The 19005-nt window shown below is 42.1% G+C and overlaps 1 protein-coding gene across 6 annotated transcripts in view; it reads right to left on the bottom strand.

Annotated features, from left to right (window-relative positions):
- The window catches only part of TULP4 (TUB like protein 4), a 201354-nt gene that overhangs the window by 104449 nt on the left and 77900 nt on the right, over nucleotides 1–19005 (bottom strand). The gene's annotated exons all lie outside the window — the stretch shown is intronic.

The raw sequence follows: 19005 nt of genomic DNA, 5'->3' as shown, positions 1-19005 counted from the left end.
TGAGCCTAGGTGATAATTCCCTAAGGTCAGAGCTATTATCTGACTCCACTGAGTCCTGTTACCAAGCACAATTCACCACAACCAGAGGCAACCACGGTTACCAGTTCTTACATAGTATCTTCTGAAGACAGTCTATGCATATAGAAGTGTGCGTGTGTGTGTGACTGTCTTTGTGTGTGCTTGCGTGTGTACTCAGTCATGTAGGACTCTTGTGACCCCAGGGACTGTAGCCCGCCAGGCTCCTCTGTCCACAGGATTCTCCAGGCAAGAATACTGGGGTGGGTCTCCATGCCCTCCTCCAGGGGATCTTCCTGACCCTGGGACTGATCCCACGTCTCTTGCATCTCCTCCACTAGCAGGTGGATTCTTCACTACTCTGCCACCTGGGAAGCACATACAGAAGCATACATAAATGATTTTTCCAAAACCAAAGTATAGCACCATCTGTTCTGTACTTGGCTTTTAAAACCATGCTCACACAGCTCCCAACTCTGGAAGTCTCAAGTGGAAAGTCTCAAGTGAAGATATCCCAGCACAAGACGCAACAGAGTTATGCCCCCAGGTGAACTCGGGCCTCTCCTGCCCTGGCCTCCCATGGCAGAGGCTGATTCAGAACCTCTGAATACTTGTTTCCTCCCTTGTAAAGTGACATTCATCACAAGCCATTATAACAAAATAAAAGCTGCACAAAATAAGGGCTATCTTGAGGTTAAAATCATGGCCTTTCAATGAAACTCTATTTATAGTCTTAAAATTGATTCTAATAAGATACAAAGGGAGACACTTCTTACAATCTGGCACCATATTTCCTTCAATGGCTCTTTGATACTATAAAATTAAATTCTAAAAAGTACCTTCAAAACAGATAAAAACTATATCATGCCACATTTCTCTTCAAGATTATGGTTACACAGAGACCAAGAGTCACATCATAAAGATTCTTTATACCACTCTGAGTGAACAAATACTCTTTGAACAAATACTTTGCTAAGTACTGTATAAATAATGCAGAGAAAAACATCTTTAAATTAACTCTCTGCTTGTCCCACAAGGGGCAACTATGTAATTTTTATATACTTAAAAAAAGAGACTGTGTGTGTACATATATTTTCATGAAGATAAAACTGATATACACACCATGCCCTACTCACCCACCCTCAAGTTGTTTTTTGACAGCGATGTGAGAATCTACTCCTCTGGGGTGACCGAGGTGAAAACGGAAAGAAATTAACTGTGTTCAGAAAAGTTAAAGAAATTGACTAGCCAACCCAGGAACTGAAGCAATACTCTGGCTCTCTCCAACAGCGTTTTAACCAACTGGGCTAATTATCAGCCCAATTCACAAATGTCATCATAAACTATTAGGGATGGGTTCCTGATATGATTTAAAACTTAAAACAAAAGGCATATCAGATGCTGTTCAGAAGGGCTGAGATCACTACACTAAATCAAGCAGTTAAATGAGGAGTACAACTCAATTTTGTTCTAAATCATTTTAGCATTAATGATCACAAGGTCTCACAGAAAAAATTCTAATCGTTTTATAGTCTTTCTTTCTTTTTTTTCAGACAAACTAATTATGAGGCAACAGAATTCCCATCAGAGGAAGTTCATGGGCAGCGCAAGCTTCCTCTTGAGATCCAAAGGATCACTTCTGACACCAGCTTTGGGGCCCTGGTGTTCAGGTCGCACCTCATTTGCCAGGGAGGTGGGGGCCACGGCAGAAGGTGGCCCGGGCACCTGCTCACAGCAGCACCACCCCCTTCTCCTGGGCCCACTCAGGAGCCCATCTCTCCCCTCTGTTCTGCCTACGTCCTTCCGAATTAATGGCAGAACCTCAGCCCACTCTTCTCCCTGGCTTCGCTCCTTCACCTGGCTCCCTGAAACCTGCAGTCACCTGTAATTCTTCTACTTAGGTTAGCAGTAAGAGATCGAGAACCATCAGGCTGGGATCACATCTACATTTCCTCAGAACTTCCGCTTGTCAAATTTAATATGCTTTTTGAAAAGTTTAAAACTCCTAGATCTAATTTTTCAATTTAACAGACACAACTTTAAATTTAGTAGATGTAACAGTCCACAGGGCCACAAAGAGTCAGACACGACTGAGCAACTAACACACACAATTTTTAAATAAACAGATATAATTTTAAATTTAATCATAAATCATAAAGACTATTAAAGTGGAAGGGGGTTTTGGTTTGTGTCTGGCCTTTTAGTAGGTCTGTTTTTTTTAATAGATGCTGCTGCTGCTGCTGCTAAGTCGCTTTAGTCGTGCCTGACTCTGTGCTACCCCATAGACGGCAGCCCACCAGGCTCCCCTGTCCCTGGGATTTTCCAGGCAAGAACACTGGAGTGGGTTGCCATTTCCTTCTCCAATGCATGAAAGTGAAAAAATAAAGTGAAGTCGCTCAGTCGTGTCCGACTCTGTGCGACCCCATGGACTGCAGCCCACCAGGCCCCTCCGTCCATGGGATTTTCCAGGCAAGAGTACTGGAGTGGGGTGCCATTGCCTTCTCCGAAATAGATGCTACACCTCTAGTTTTAAACAGATACCATATGGTTGCTCCCTAACTTATTTATTTTTCAAAAAATGTTAACTATAATTTTGGCAGTTCTTCATTAAACATTATTCATATAACACAAACAAACAGCTTTACCAGTCATCCATTAAGAGACTTCAGAAGCTTCTTTCCACCTCCTCCTAACTGACAACGACCCCTCTCCATTCCTTCCCAAGTCCCCTCTGGGAACTGCTGAAATAGTTTGCTGAACAACCTATTATTACTTCTTAACAGAAAATGAAAATGAGTTCTCAGTTCTTATGAAGCTGCTTCTGGAAGGAGCCAAGTCTCTGAAGTCATGCCAGAGAAAAGGAGATGTATGTGGTGAGAGAGACGAGGAGACAGCAGCCAGCTCCATTTCCACAGCAGTGTGATCTTTAGACCAAGAAAAACCAAGGCATTACTCCTATGGGTTAGAGAGGTTTTGTCTTTGCTTTTCCTACAAAAGCAAAGTCTGCCGTGAAAACTAATGACCAGAAACATTTCTGCAGAGACCACAATATTTTTGATGTCTTTCGAGATCAATAACTCATAAGCTTCTTTGGCCCAGATCCTTAAGGACACGAAAGTGACTGGGTTGATTGGAATGTGCCAAACCCCTGATCTCACAGATAACTTCTCTGGCTGCCTAGTGTGTATGGGGAAGTTAGAACTTTTGCAACTTGAAGGGACCTTTCAGATTACTTAGTAAAAATGAAGAAAGTAAGACACAGAATTTCTGGGCAGGATACCTTGTAAGTTCAGGTTGTAAAGATAGTAACAATAGATAATTATTTTTGAAAAGGAAGAGAGGAAAGAAGGGAGGGAGAGTTGAGGAAGGAAGGAAATTGGTCATATTTACAAACAAGAGAAATAAGATACATGGAACAACAATGGGCTGGCAACATGGGCTGAAGCCACAGGGCTCCGGTTCAGAAACAGGGAGAAGCCTGGAGCAGAACCAGCACTCAAAGGCATCCGCTTGCTGGCGGCAGCCAGCGTGCAGGTAGACCTAAGTAGTTCAGGGCAAGGCTCATAGCACTGAACCACACTAGCCGGACAAAGCACACTCTCCCTGTGGAAAGAAACTGAAAAGGCCTCTGTGAACACTGCTGGGGTGACAGCTGTGATAAAGCCAGACGTCTGGAGCAGCAGGAGAAAGCAGAGAGCACCCAGCCCAGGGAGCACGTCTGCATTATTCTCCACATCAACAAGCACAGGGGCCTGAACCTCCAATCGAGATCTGGTTCTAAGTGAGGGGCATGGGGTGGGGCTGAGACAACAGCAAAACCAACACATGGGGAAGGGGTGCAGAAAGAGGGGCACAGAGTCCCACTTAGACAGGCTTTTACACTGAAAGCATAACACAGGAGGGAAATTAACTTCAAGCTGCTGCTGCTGCTAAGTGACTTCAGTCGTGTCCGACTCTGTGCGACCCCATAGACGGCAGCCCATCAGGCTCCCCCGTCCCTGGGATTCTCCAGGCAAGAACACTGGAGTGGGTTGCCATTTCCTTCTCCAATGCATGAAAGTGAAAAGTGAAAGGGAAAGTCGTGTCTGACTCTTCGCGACCCCATGGACTGCAGCCTACCAGGCTCCTCTGTTCATGGGATTTGCCAGGCAAGAGTACTGGAGTGGGGTGCCATCGCTTTCTCCTAACTTCAAGAAGGACTGACAAATACTCAACAATCAGAGAAAGATAATCTTGAAAAAATGAAAACACGGCAAACTGAAAAGGACTCTAAGATACATGTGTCAAAACCTTCAAAGAGATACAAAAGAAAAATAACCACCCCTAATTTGTGGAATCAAAAGCAGTCAGATAATGAACCAAGAAGAGATATGAAAACAAAAATCCACTGGAAGTCCTGGAAATGAAAAATATATATATATATATATGGTATTGATTAAAAAAATCAATAGATGGGTGAAACTCAACACCAGGCACAAAGAGAAAATGAGTAAACTGAAGTTTGCTCCACGTGTAGAAAAAGAGAGGACGTACAGCAAGGAGATCCAAGCAGTCCATCCTAAAGGAAATCAGTCCTGGGTGTTCATTGGAAGGACTCATGTTGAAGCTGAAACTCCAATATTTTGGCCACCTGATGCAAAGAGCTGACTCATTTGAAAAGACCTTGATGTTGGGGAAGATTGAAGGCAGGAGGAGAAGGGGACAACAGAGGATGAGATGGTTGGATGGCATCACTGACTCAATGGGCATGAGTTTGGGTAGACTCCAGGAGTTGGTGATGAACAAGGAGGCCAGGCATGCTGCGGTTCATCGGGTGGCAAAGAGTCTGACACAACTGAGTGACTGAACTGGACATACAGAGAAGTAATACAACAGGTAGACAAACACACCTCACAGTATTTCCAGATAGGAAGTCAGAAGGAATGGAGGTAAGCAGTATTAGATCTAACACTAAAAATCTTCCAGAATTGAAGACATGAATCCTGGTACTGAAAGCCCACAGTGAGTACCAAGAAACAAACCTCCTAGATGAACTGTAGTGAGGCTATAACACATCAAGGAAAAAACGTCTTGAAAAATAGATTGAAAAACAATGGGGGAAAAAAAGAGTTACAAGGGAATGATAGACTAGCAGCAGACTTCTCAATAGTAATAAATACTATTATTATTATACTATTATATATGTTTATATATATATTATATTTATTATACTATTATACTACTATTATTACACTATTATTAAATACAATAAATACTAGAAAGCACTAAGTTCGTATTTTCAAAGTTTTGAGAAAAAACTAGTTAACCCAAAATCCATACCAAGAAAGAGTGAAAATGAAATGAAGCCTTTTTTTCTGAAATATACTCAGTTTACCTTCTACAGATAGTCACCACAAAAACTAATAAAGAATATATACTTCAACAAAAATTATTTTAAAAACTGAAAGATAATACTAGAAGCTAAGAGAAAATAAGACTTACTTTAGGTTTCATAACTAGTTAATGGCTGAGACAAATAAGAACACTGGTATGCATCGACTGCCAGTTTAATATTCTTTCCTCTAACTCTCTGCCTCTTAACTTTTCAATTCTATGCTTTTATATTTTAACTTCCTGTTACACATAAAACCACAAGTTGATAGCTCCTGCTTCCCTGATGCCTCAGCTGGTAAAGAATCCACCTGCAATGCAGAAGACCTGGGTTCAATCCCTGGGTTGGGAAGATCACCTGGAGAAGGGAACAGCTACCCACTCCAGTATTCTGGTCTGGAGAATTCCATGGACTGTATAGTTCATGGGGTGGCAAAGAGTCAGACACGACTGAGCGAAATAAAGATTAAGATATGCAAAATATTTTTCACAACATTTAGATTCTTATTTCTCCTTTCTAAATTTGAAGACTTCCCTGGAGTGTAATTATAAAGAGGAGGAATTTCAAAAGAAGTGATTTATTAGTCATTTAACTTACTGTGTTCCTTGGTTAAATGACCTGGCCCTTAGCAATATGTTCCATTTCCTCTATACTTAACACAAAAATCATGATTTTTTCACCTAATATTAAAAGGTGAAATTTTGAAAAGTAAGTTGTTCATAATTGTCTTTGATTTGCAAGCAAATGAAGAGAAGATCTGTCTGTGCATCTCTAAACAAAGTTGCATGTTTCTCTTAATACAACACTATTTTGTTTTAATATGCACTTACTAAAGTGGGTTTTATGAATACCAACTGCTTACTGACTTAATAAAAACAAAACACATGTGACTATCTATCCTTAATTCAAATGGAAATAGAAGCTGAACTAACAATAGATAAAAATCTAGCTGCTACTCTTAAGTGAATAAAAAATAGGTGCCCCCAAAGATGTAACAGCAGCTCACAAATAAATATTGGTTCCTATGCACAATCTTTGGTACATTCACACATTCCCTAATTAAGTCATCCCACAATCTCCACATCTGGATCCTAGAGCAATTCTCTGCCTATTTCTACTTGTACAGATGGCCAGCAAAAAGAAGGGCAAGAGTTTCTCATGTGATAAAACAGGCAATAAAAAGAGTATCAATTTCAAAAGTGCATAGCTGGAAAACACATCCTGACCCTAACACAGAGTCTGTGACTTTGAAACTGACTTTCTTCAGTCTGAGTTACAGACAATCTGCAACCTCAGGAAATGAGACCTCAGAGCAGTATAAAAACAACTATGAAAATCCTCCAGTGCTGGCAAGTCAGCCCTGCACAGACACCAAATGCTGTCCATCTGCTGTGCTGTCAGCAGCTGCAACAGCATCAGATGGCATGGCAACAAGCGTGGGGCTTCCTACAAAGGATCACTTGGCGAGACACACTGGAAGCCAGTCTGTGGTCAGAGTTCATACAAACAACCAAAAGAGTGCAGGTTCACAGCCCTCAGCAAGAGCTGATGCTACCCAACTGTTATTTTTAAACACAGGACAGTTATGCAACAGCGCTATTTCAGTGATGCTCTGGGACCTTCTGTGTGGAATCCAATAAAAGTAATCTCATACCAATCTTTCAACTACCAGAGAAATTTTCAAAACTGCAGCGCCTGAATATTCTCAAGGCAAAATGAATAAGGCACCTAAAACTTGTATGTCGATGACTGGGAAATGGTCTAAGCTGTAAGGAGAAGTAGGTGGAATAGACTCATCTACAAGTTAACCTCTAAAATCAGGAGGAAGTGGGGATTGAACTCGTGTCTCCAGCATTGACAAGCTGATTCTTTACTAGTAAGCCACATAGTACAGGGAAGCCTTCTGTGCCAATGTCTATTTCACTGAGAGGATTAACTCTGGGCACTTAAAATATTTTTAATTTACAAGCCAAAGATCATGTTACCTCCCTTTAATAGATGTAGGAAGGAAGAGAGCAATAATTACCAAAGAAAGATGCTTTTTCTTTTAAAAAAAGAGGGAGTACCTCGTCCAAATTCCACGGGCACACACCTCCTCTGTAAACAGAGAGGCCCACTTTCTCTCCGTTTAGCTCTAGGTCAACCAGGGTGGGGAGGGCTCACGGCACAAACCTATGCAATTAAAACAATAACCTGGGGCAGAATCTTCCTATGGAAAGCAGTGTTATAACTAAGCACACGATCTCTTACTCCTAACTTAACATCAGAGCAGCTGTCCTGAGAGAAACGTGTGTGTATGAATGAACACAGCTCCAACAGATTACACAAGCACCGCCTCCTGCTGGGCCCTCCCAGGCCCTGGCCAATGTCAGCTGCCAGTCTTCTCACATCCCTCACAAGGGCTGTGGGTTGCCATCCCTTGTTTTACATTCTTCCATTAGGGGACTCCTCGTGGCCTGTCAAGTCCCAGCTCAAGTCTATGGTATTTGAAAGTGTGTGTTCTCTGGCATCATCAGAGACAATGCCTCGGGGAGCACAGTGCTTCAATAAGCGCCACTTATTCTAGAATTCTTCATGGTTTGTGTATTTCTAGCCTACAGGCATGTCTCCTGACGTCAAGCGAGAGCCCTGTGACTGCAGAACCATTTCTCACAGACCTTTTCATATCCTGTGCTAAGGACATGTTGACTAGCCTCATTTTACTGACACTCGTTTCACAGCAAGAACAGATAAACTCATGTTATGCTCGTTAGACTGACACTGAGAAAGGCTTACCTCTGATGTTCTCTTTGCAAAACAGGTGCTAACTGCCTAAGCAAAGCATACATCCATGGGAGTTGGTACGTTTTTCCCAAACGGACCAATTCAACTAAACAGTGACATCATGATGAAGATTAATGGATTTGGATTGGTTTAAGCTAATAAAATACCTTCGTAGGACAAAGAGCATTCTGAGAACAATTCTGACACGGTGATCACAAAGCATGTTTAAATTTACACACAATCACTTTTGTCTCTAAGAAAGAGTTCACACAACTGTATCATCTTATTTAAACAAAATCTTTAGTTTTGTTTTCTTCACCCCCACACCCGGCCGTGTCATGCAGCCCGTGGGATCTTAGTTCCCCAACCAGACTATGAACCACACCCCCGCAGAAGCGCGGAGTCTCAGCCCCGGCCAGCCAGGAAAGTCCCCGAAGTCTTCCATTTAAAGCAGCACTGAAGTCTTTCAGACACAAACGCCCTCTGCTCCCTCACGCTGCCCACACCCCCACGTGGCTGTAAAGAGAAAATTCTGAGAAATGGATCTCTGGGTGGCACAGGAAAGGCTGAAACGCTGGAAGTCAAGTCTTCTCTGGACTCACAACAACATGAAAGCAAACATTAGCGTGGGATTTTACAATTTCCTGATCATTTTTGCTTAGCCCCTCTTATTTAGTGCCCTGGGCATTCCGATGCACTAGGCAGGACAGACACGATCATGATCCAGCACCCAGTAGTGAACGCTATGTGTTAAGGGATAAACCGGACTTCACCTCCTTACTGAGGGCATCTTCAGAAACCCATGCTGTTTGAATGTTGTACATAATCGAGGTCCTAAGTTTTACAAAGAAACAAGTCAAGAGGTTAGAGCCCAGGAAGCAGCAAAGATGGACATGAAAGCTCTCTTCCCTGCTTTACCCAACCAGCCCAGCAACTGGGAAAGGCCAGGCACATGGGACTCCCTGGTGGAGCTGGGCCACGCAGTGTCTGCAGGGCAGGGCCAGGCCCTGAGCCAGAGCAACACTGTGGTTCTGGGAGACGTCTCCTCGTCTGGGCCCAGGATCACAGAGGAGGGTGGAGCTCTGCCACCAGTAACAACAGCAGGAGAAACCGCAGCGCTTTCTCCACTGAGCTGGTGGAACTGCCGGCGTGTGGAGTCCTGCGAGCGTACCGTGGTCACTGCACCTCAGATGTGCAGTCCTGGGCAAGAAAACATTCTTGGGGTAGTCCTCCGACCAGAAGCTAAGGTTTACATTTAAAGGCCTGTTAGAAGACGGCACAAAGGACTCGCCTGATGGCTCAGGTTCAAGCCTGCCATCAGCCCTCTGCCAACCCTGCCAGCTAACACCAACTGCCACTCCTGCAGCCTCCTTTCATTAAGGAAAGCATATTCTTGGGGAGTGTGGGGCAGTGCTGACGGTGGTCAAAGGTCAAAGTGAGAGTAAGTTCTAGAAGTGATGCACAGCATGCCAACTACAGGTAAAACCATATTGTGTATCTGAAAGCTGTTAAGTGAGTAGATCTTAAAAGTTCTCACCTCCAGGAAAAAAAAAAAATCTAATAAAGTGAGGTAAAGCATATGTTCACCAATCTTCCGTGGTAATTATTTTACAATACATACATACAGGAAACCGTTATATTATATACCTTACACACCCAGTATATACGTCGGTTGTATCTCAATCAAGTTTGGGGAGGGTTCAGAGCATATTCTCCTCAGGCAAAAGGCTCTAATTTCTAATCAAACAAAATCTTTATCTAGAGAGCCTCAAAGTCAAGTGTTGAAGCCGAGTTAATCCAGTAGACCAAGTCTGTTCCCTGTGTCTTTCATGAGTCTTCTGATGCTGCTTGGTCTCAGCTGTTTTAATGTTGACTTTGAAGCAAGGTTTTTCACTTTCCTCTTTCACCCTCACCTGATCCTCAAATGCAACATGTCCCCAAATGAAGTCTGTGTTGTTTGTCCCAGTCATTCCCAACCATTTATCAATCTGGGAGTCATCCTGGGTTCCACCCTACCTGCCATCCACAGCAACCCCATAATCTGCCCTCTTCATCCTCACTGCCGTTACCTGAGCATACCCTCTGTGCCTAGGTCCCTGCAAAAGCCCAAAGCCCCAGCTCCCAGCCCCTCTTGTGATTCAGAACCTACACCACACAAACAGAGCTTCCGTGAATGCGTGAACCTGCAGGCCACCTCCTGCATTCACTCCCTCAGCTGCACCCCGCCACCAACAGGACAACAGGATCCCTTACTTGGTATGCAAGGTCCCCCTCATCTGCTTCCTTCCCTATTATGCTGACTCCTGGACAAATGAGTCTCCTCACAAATTTCTATTTACCCTTCAAAATTGCTTATAGTTCCTCTGGTCTGAACTGTCCCTGAAGAACCCCCTCACATTCTCCTCAGAGCTTCCAACACCTGTACACACCTCTACCCAAACCCTTCACTGAACAGGAATTTGACTTATACTTGACAAAGAGCACCTTGACGACAAATATTTTGCCCTTTACTCACATGTTTGACAAGCGGACTCAATATATATTTTTTGACAGGCTGTGAAACAAGAGAAGACTTACACTACCACACCTGCCTGTTAGACACACTCCAAATCTGTCAAGATGACCGAGTTCTGTATCTGTTCACAGTGACACCAGCCAGCAAACACAGTTAACAGAACAGAAAATGCTGGCGCCCACAGCCGTACTCGCTCATGATGCTGTCATGTGGTTGGACATTCTCGAGATGTCTTAGAGATGAACTAAAACAAGCTGAAACACCTAAGTTACTCACACTTTAGCTCCAGCCTCACTAGTTCACTCACTCTTTCTGTCAACTAACAATTATTAAACATTTTTTTTCCAAGAAAAAAATGCAAATACTGGGGGAAAATGAAGACATAATAATCACCTAATGAAATCCCTAATGTACAGAGATTGTATAATTACCCCCTGAAATCCCAGAGGTGCCCTTTAGTGAAGAGAGGTGGTGGAGAACCCTGATGGGCCTTCAGAGTAAGGGACATGGTATCTTCTGGGTCAATGGAAAAGTCCCCTGAAGACTCTGGAGCCTACCTCCACAGCAACCACTGCAGCTAATTCAGAGAGGATGCTGCTCTTTGACATCCTTAACACGTGCTCACATTTTAAAAACCACACACACACACTTTGTTGTTATTCAGTCGCTAAGTCATATCCGACTCTTTGCAACTCCATAGACTGCAGCATGCCAGGTTCCTCTGTCCTCCACTATCTCCTGGAGTTTGCTCAAACTCATGTCCATTGAGTCAATGATGCCATCCAACCATCTCATCCTCTGTTGCCCTCTTTATCCTTCTGCCCTCAATCTTTGCCAGCATCAGGGTTTTTTCCAATGAGTCGACTCTTTGCATCAGGTGGGCAAAGGATTGGAACTTCAGCTTCAGCTTCAGTCCTTCCAATGAATATTCAGGGTTGATTTCCCTTAGGATAGACTGGTTTGATCTCCTTGCAGTCCAAGGGACTCTTAAGACTCTTCAGCACCACACTTCAAAAGCATCCATCAGTTCTTTGGCACTCAGCCTTCTTTATAGTCCAACTCTCACATACATACATGACTACTAGAAAAACCATAGCTTTGATTACAAGTTTTGCTGGCAAAGTGCTGTCTCCACTTTTTAATACACTGTTTAGGTTTGTTATAGCTTTTCTTCCAAGAGCAAGCGTCTTTTAATTTCGTGGTTGTAGTCCACTTTAGAGAATCTCATAAGGCTTTACTTAGGAGACTTTTATTGTTAAGAGAATTTATAGTGTTTCAATCTCCAGGGGGGAAAAAAGAGATTTTAGTGCTTATAGGAACTTTAAGAATGATGCATTCTCAGAGATCTAAAATTTAAAGACAGAAGATAAAATAGCACTGTGTCTGAATATATCAACTAACAAGCAATCTGGCACTTTAACACTCATTACCTGTCTCTCCACAAACAGCACTCAGTAAAGAGATACCTGAACTAATCAAAGAAGATGTAAACTTATACCCAGAAGTTGGAAAGGCACTTTCAGATAGAGTAAAAAAAGAGAACACAGTGTGAATTTTACTAAGCAGACAGCTTTCAATTTATGACGAGCACACACTAAAATACTTAAGTGGTACAAAAGTAATTGCGGTTTTGGACCATGAATTTTAAACCATTATAACTAGGCTCAAACATATCTTTATTAATCAAAATAGGAACCATTACAATCAACACATTTTTACCAACAAGAAATAAGTTTGTTTATTCCTGTAATGTAAAAATCCGTGCTTCAGGATTCGATAAAACTCTTGGAAAGCATTTTCCACCTCTTCCTGGTTATGGAAGCATTTTGCCTGCAAAAAGTTGTCGAGATACTTGAAGAAGTGACAGTAGGTTGGCAAGAGGTCAGGTGAATATCGCGGATGAGGCAAAATTTCATAACCCACTTGTTCAACTTTTGAAGCGTTGGTTGTGCAATGTGAGGTCAGGTATCGTCATGGTAAGAACTGGGCCCATCCTGTTGACCAATGCCAGCTGCAGGTGTTGCAGTTTTCGGTGCATCTCACTGATTTGCTGAGCATACTTCTCAGATATAATGGTTTCACTGGGATTCAGAAAGCTGTAATGGATCAAACCTGAGGCAGACCACCAAATAATGACCATGACTTTTTTTTGGCACAAAAGTTTGGTTTGGGGAAGTGCTTTGGAGCTTCTTCTCAGTCCAACCACCGAGCTGGTTGTCGCTGGTTGTCATATAAAATCCACTTTTCATCGCACATCACAATCCCATCGAGAAATGGTTTGTTATTGCTACACAGAGTAAGAGAATATGACACTTCAAAACGACCATTTTTTTGATTTGCAGCCAGCTCGTGAGGCACTGACTTATTGAGCTTTTTCACCTTTCCAATTTGCTTCAAATGCTGAATGACCACAGAATGGCTGATGTTGAATTCTTCAGCAACTTCTTATGCAGTATGAATATCAGTTTTGATGATCCTTTCAATTGGTCACTGTCAACTTCCAATGGCCAGCCACTGCACTCATCTTCAAGGCTTTCATCTCCTTTGCAAAACTTCTTGAACTTACCGCTGCACTGTACAATCATTAGCAGTTCCTGGGCCAAATGCATTGTTGATGTTTCAAGTTGTCTCCGCTGCTTTACGACCCATTTTGAACTCAAATAAAAAAATTGCTCAAGTCTGCTTTACATGGAACATCATTTCCCTAGTCTAAAATAAGTAATAAGTCACTAGCAAAAAAAAAAAGCGAGAAATGCACACTAAAATGATATATTACATAACCACACTTATTTAAGAATATATTCCAAACAACAAATTCCAAGCAAAGTTCAACAATGTAAAATCGCAATTACTATTGCACCAACCTGATGTATATACATACTGAATATTGTCATTCTGTGGCTTCAAACTTTTGAGAAAGTATATACTGCCACAGGACCAAAATGAGTAAAGCAGCAGCATCTGCACTAAGAGTAACTTAGGGGAATTAACTTAAAGAAGGACATAAGCAATCTATTTAAAGAAAATTATAAAACCCTAATGGGAGATAAAGATAAATGGGAAGACATGGGAGGATTCTAACTGGAATTCTAAATGCAATGATGGAGACCTGGGCCCGGTTAACATGTAGATTTGAAGCATCTTCAGACTTGATAAAATCTACTGGCAGAGTCACAGGCGGCGGGAGTGAAAGCAGCAGACGCGATACTGAAGCCAAGCAGTCTGGGAGGCAGACGGACCACACACCATAGAGCAACGTCAGCTCCATGCAGACCTTTCTGGCTGGCTCATCCTTATTTGGGTTTGGGGCCCAGTTTTTTTTTTCATAGCTAAAACTTGTTTCTGCAGCCCTGATGATTATGAATTTTTAAAAAAATGATAGTAAAACCTCCCAGAAATATAAAGTTGGCACAAATACAAAAGAACACTTTTAAAGGAAAAATATCTTAGTTGCCTTTTCTTTATTTTTTAAGTCATAATATTTAGAATAAAGGGGTATATGTACTTATTTTAGTTGTAAAATAAAGCTCAATGTGACTGTTACAGATATGAAGGGTATGATTAAAGATAAAATGGGCTTTTTTAATTTAAAAAATATTTTAATGGGTGGAAAAAAGCAATAAAATACAACATATAAAAATTCACTATATCTGAAAAGTTAAAAGAATAGTCCATACAGCTGGCAAATTGATACTATTTTAAAATTTCAACCTAATTCATAAATGAAGATGGACTTCCCAGGTGACACAGTGGTAAAGAACTTGCCTGTCAATGCAAAAGACACAAGAGACATCGGTTCGATCCCTGGGATGAGAAGATCCCCCGTAGAAGGAAACAGCAACCCACTCCAAAATTCTTGCCGGGATAATAATCTCTTGGACAGAGGAGCCTGGTGGGTTACAGTCCATGGGGCCTCAAAGAGTCAGACATGATTGAGCACATGCACACATATAAATGAAGAAATAAAACCAAAAATCGTAATATATATTACATATTACTTTACCCCTTAGTTATCAAAAAAAAAATTTTATGACTCCATATGATTTACCACTTCCAGAACTCTTTTTAAAAAATCTAGGGTTCATCACTTGCCAATCCTTCTGGAAAAAAATCTGGAAATACACAACAAAAATTTTAAATTACTCTTGTCGTTAATCTTATTAATCCCCCTTTTAAGACTATAGCACCAAAAACTAATCCCAAAGGAATTTCTACAAACAGTATGTTAACACTATTTATTCTAAGAAAAACTTGAAAATATTTTTTAAAGTATACCCAATGAGCAAATGATTAAACAAATCATAATACAGTCATATGAAAACATGCTACTTAATCATCACAAATGACAAACTCAGCTGAACTAACGCAAACACTCCCTGAATTACAGGGGAGCTATGTCTGCAGGTCCATAAACACTAGGCCACACTCATAAAGCAGGCATGTCCACCAAGGGCTCTTCCCGGGAAACACTACCAGTGCCTCTTCAGCTCTAAGAACATGACACGAGTGACCCTACACTGTGAATGAAACAGCACAGTGTTCAGCTAACACCAGCCTTACTTTCACTGCTGTGGTTCCCATAAGCAGGTTGCTGAGCCTCCTCCACGCGGAGCTGAGACACATCAAGTCCTGCTCAGCCTGGGTCTCAAGAACAGGCCGTACACGGCGCTCAGGAAGCAGGTGCAAACACCAGCCTGAGCACACCTGGATCCAAGGGGCTGGGCAGCAGGCCAAGACAGTGAGAGCACTGGCCTAACCAAGCACCCAGTCTTCTCTCCCAGGAGCCTGTGTAAGTGCGAGCATGTGTGACTCAGTACCAGAGGATGAGTTCACACCCCCGAGTTCTGAGAAAGCCCCCAGACATGGAGGAGAAAGACCACAGCACAGGGTCAAGCATATATACATAGTCAGCATTGGGGATTTATGACATTTATATTCAGGGTTATGCTGTTGAGAGGATTCCCTTGTAGCTCAGTTTAAATGCTGCTTAAATGACTGACTGTTAGAAACAGCATGTTAGCAATGAAAGGAACTCTAAGTTTACTGTATAAAACGTATATGTTCAAATGAGACAGCAAATCAAGAAAAATATCCAGGTGTGAGAGTTTGCATTTGATGAGATAAACCATTTAGAACACACTTCTAGATTCTTTATTGTTAAAAATCATTTTTATAGATCTTTTCTTGGATGTGGACCATTTTTAAAGTCTTTATTGAATTTTTTACAATGTTACCTCTGTTTTATGTTTTGGTTTTTTGGCCACAAGGCATGTAGGATCTTATCTCCCCGACCAGGAATCGAACCTGCAACCCTGCACTGGAAGGCGAAGTCTTAACCACTGGACCACCATGGAAGTCCCCACTTCTAGATTCTTAACCTGAAAGGTTCAGTTCAGTCGCTCAGTTGTGTCCAACTCTTTGCGACCCCATGAATCGCAGCACTCCAGGCCTCCCTGTCCATCACCAACTCCTAGAGTTCACTCAGACTCATGTCCATTGAGTCAGTGATACCATCCAGCCATCTCATCCTCTGTTGTCCCCTTCTCCTCCTGCCCCCAATCCCTCCCAGCATCAGAGTCTTTTCCAATGAGTCAACTCTTCACATGAGGTGGCCAAAGTACTGGAGTTTCAGCTTCAGCATCAGTCCTTCCAAAGAAATCCCAGGGCTGATCTCCTTCAGAATGGACTGGTTGGATCTCCTTGCAGTCCAAGGGACTCTCAAGAGTCTTCTCCAACACCACAGTTCAAAAGCATCAATTCTTCGGTGCTCAGCTTTCTTCACAGTTCAACTCTCACATCCATACATGACTACCGGAAAAACCATAGCCTTGACTAGACGGACCTTTTGTTGGCAAAGTGATGTCTCTGCTTTTGAATATGCTATCTGGGTTGGTCATAACTTTCCTTCCAAGGAGTAAGCATCTCTTAATTTCATGGCTGCAATCACCATCTGCAGTGATTTTGGAGCCCCCCAAAATAAAGTCTGACACTGTTTCCACTGTTTCCCCATCTACAAATGTTCTTTGAGAAAAAATCTAATCAGGATAGGCAAAGCTAGAGAACAGGTAATTTGTGACTTGGGGTTCAGGAAAGGCCCCTCAAAGTAAGCAACCTTGAATAAGGTAGAATCTGAGTGCAAAACGGCACTAAATGGGTGGGGGCCCCACTGGGTGTAGCCAGGCCCTAAGCCTGAAGAGGGAGGTCTGCACCTCAGGGAGGTAGGAGGAAGTAGGTGTTAACCAAGGCAGACAGGCGAAGGGATCTAATGCTTGGAAATGTGATTCTGGCCACGTGTGGACTGAAGGGACGCCCAGAGGAGAAGTGGGTAAGCAGCTAGCTCAGCACAGTAACCAGAATCAGAGGGCAGTGGCTCAGACCACGGTCAGCAGCAGAATGGGAAGAAGTGACTGGATTAGGGATGCATGCACATTATTTACTATTTTTATATTTATAGCTATATGCATATATGATACGTATATGTTAATGGATCATGTATTACTTTTTAAATGAAAAAGTGCCCATATATGTGATATAAGCAGATCTCTATTTTTCAATTAAAATGCAGTAAAACACAAATGAACTAAAAAACTATGCATAAGATAATTTTTCTTTAATGATTCAGAAGACACTCTGGAATACCTTAATGTCTTGCTGCTGCTGCTAAGTCGCTTCAGTTGTATCCAACTCTGTGCGACCCCACAGATGGCAGCCCATCAGGTTCCTCCGTCCTTGGGATTCTCCAGGCAAGAATACTGGAGTGGGTTGCCATTTCCTTCTCTAATGTCTTAGGATCATATTATCAATGTCAACTACCCTTGCAGTGCAGAAGAATAGGATTTCCAATTCATTTAAAGCTACACAAACTATAATTTATTGTAATGGCTTATTTCAGAAAAAAGTAAAACAAAAATTTATTTACCAGAAGCAAAAAAATAAAAAACCTACCTTACATTTCTACATTCTGGAATTTCATAATGAACTTTATCTTGAATGTTTGCTACAGCTGTGGTCATATTTTACATCTAAATTGTGATACGCATGCATTAAAGTTCACTGCCAGGTTAGCATGTAGCAGAGATCAGAGAATTATGAATCATAACAATTCAGTCATGAGGGAAGAGCTTCCATGAGAAATGGAAGCCAAATTTATATTTTAGGTAAGAAGGAAGGTAAGAAGTGACTGAATCAGGGTTTGCTTTAGCAGAAGCTTAAAGTCTAGACCAATCTCAATTCATTAAAATACTCTGCCTATAAACCTTTAGAACTCAAAATAATGGATTTTAAGTACTAAAAGAAGCCCAGGTATGAAATGACAGATCCTTTTTATATTCAGAAAGCTAAACAAACAGAAGTGATAGAAACATTCACAAAGTTAATTTTATTATGATTTTCTCTATGTACTTCATTTTATTATTATTTTCAAGTTCAACTATTTGTCTTCACAGATTTAAAAAAAAAAAAAAAAACAGTGAAGAGCATTTACTCTTTGGCTCACCATGTTTTCAGCAATAACTTGACTTGTGTCTTGCTTGGTTAGAAACACAGCAGAAAGCAGCAGCATATATACAATGACTAACCCAGCCAAAGTGTGGAGAAGCTACATCACAACATCAGTTTGGGCCCCGTTTCAATCATGATCTGACTATTCTAGCTCAGCCCTATGATGGGATAAGACAAGGCCTCACCTTTGGAGTCAAAGCTCCTCCCCTTCACAGACAAGCATGAAGCGCAAACTCTCCTGCCAGCAACTCCAAGGTACACGCACCTATGTGAGTACAGCCTGCACACAACTCCTACCTCTCCCGGGTCAGCTGTGAGCAAGCCTTGGGCGAGTCCTGCCACCTCCCCTGATGCAGTGGGTCCATCTCCCCCATCTCCCAGGGCTGGTTTGGAGCAGCAGTCTTAGAGGAAGTGGCCTGGCAGCAGACACATGGTTGTATGTGTTTGCATAGCAAACCACTATTCTGATGATTTTATCACATGATTACTGAAGTGAAGTGAAAGTCAGTCACTTGTGTCTGACTCTTTGCGACCCCATGGACCATATAGTCCATGGAATTCTCCAGGCCAGAATACTCGAGTGGGTAGCCTTTCCCTCCTCCAGGGGATCTTCCAAACCCAGGGATCAAACTCAGGTCTCTCACATTGCAGGTGGATTCCTTACCAGCTGCGTCACAAGGGAAGCCCTAACTGTGAAGAAGTATCCCCAAATTTAAGTTTTGGCCCCAAAACATACAGCTTAGTTTTAATCTCATTGTTCATTTCAGGAAATCTAGCAGTTACCATTTATTGAGCATCTTCTCAGGGTCAAACTCTGTACCAGATACTTCAAAAATGAGAT

The sequence above is a fragment of the Bos taurus genome, chromosome 9 (assembly GCF_002263795.3).
Source record: "Bos taurus isolate L1 Dominette 01449 registration number 42190680 breed Hereford chromosome 9, ARS-UCD2.0, whole genome shotgun sequence".
Taxonomy (NCBI): domain Eukaryota; kingdom Metazoa; phylum Chordata; class Mammalia; order Artiodactyla; family Bovidae; genus Bos; species Bos taurus.
This window is presented reverse-complemented; position numbering and strand designations above follow the sequence as displayed.